The sequence below is a fragment of the Haliaeetus leucocephalus genome, unplaced genomic scaffold (genome assembly GCF_000737465.1).
Source record: "Haliaeetus leucocephalus isolate CR32 unplaced genomic scaffold, Haliaeetus_leucocephalus-4.0 Scaffold151, whole genome shotgun sequence".
Lineage (NCBI taxonomy): Eukaryota > Metazoa > Chordata > Aves > Accipitriformes > Accipitridae > Haliaeetus > Haliaeetus leucocephalus.
In genome coordinates this window covers 12,648,139-12,648,528 of record NW_010972587.1, presented here as the reverse complement: position 1 = coordinate 12,648,528, position 390 = coordinate 12,648,139, and positions in this window count along the sequence as shown.

Here is a 390-nt window from a genome sequence, read left to right as displayed (position 1 = left end):
GCCCGCCGGGCCCGCGCGCCACTTCCTGAGGTAACCGGGCGAGCGCGGGAGCGCGGCTCCCTCCCTTTTCCCTTCCCTCAGAGGCGGAGGGCTGAGGGGTGCCCGGTCTAACCCGTCGCCCTGGGCACCTGAGGGCGGCGGCGGCGGCCGGGGTGGGGGGGGGCCGGTGCCAGGAGCTCCGTGCCAGGGAACTTGAGGCGGTCGAAGCTCCTGGGACACCCCACCCCGGTCTCCACCCCCCTTCACCCTCCGGCGCTAAATACCTCGTTGCTACAAACAGCCATTACCCGCCGATGCGCGCGCCGCTCCTTCCCCCCCTCCGCGATTTTTCTTTTTTTTTTTTTTTTTTTTTTTTTAAAAAAACCCAGGGGGGGGTTTTTTTTTTTTTTT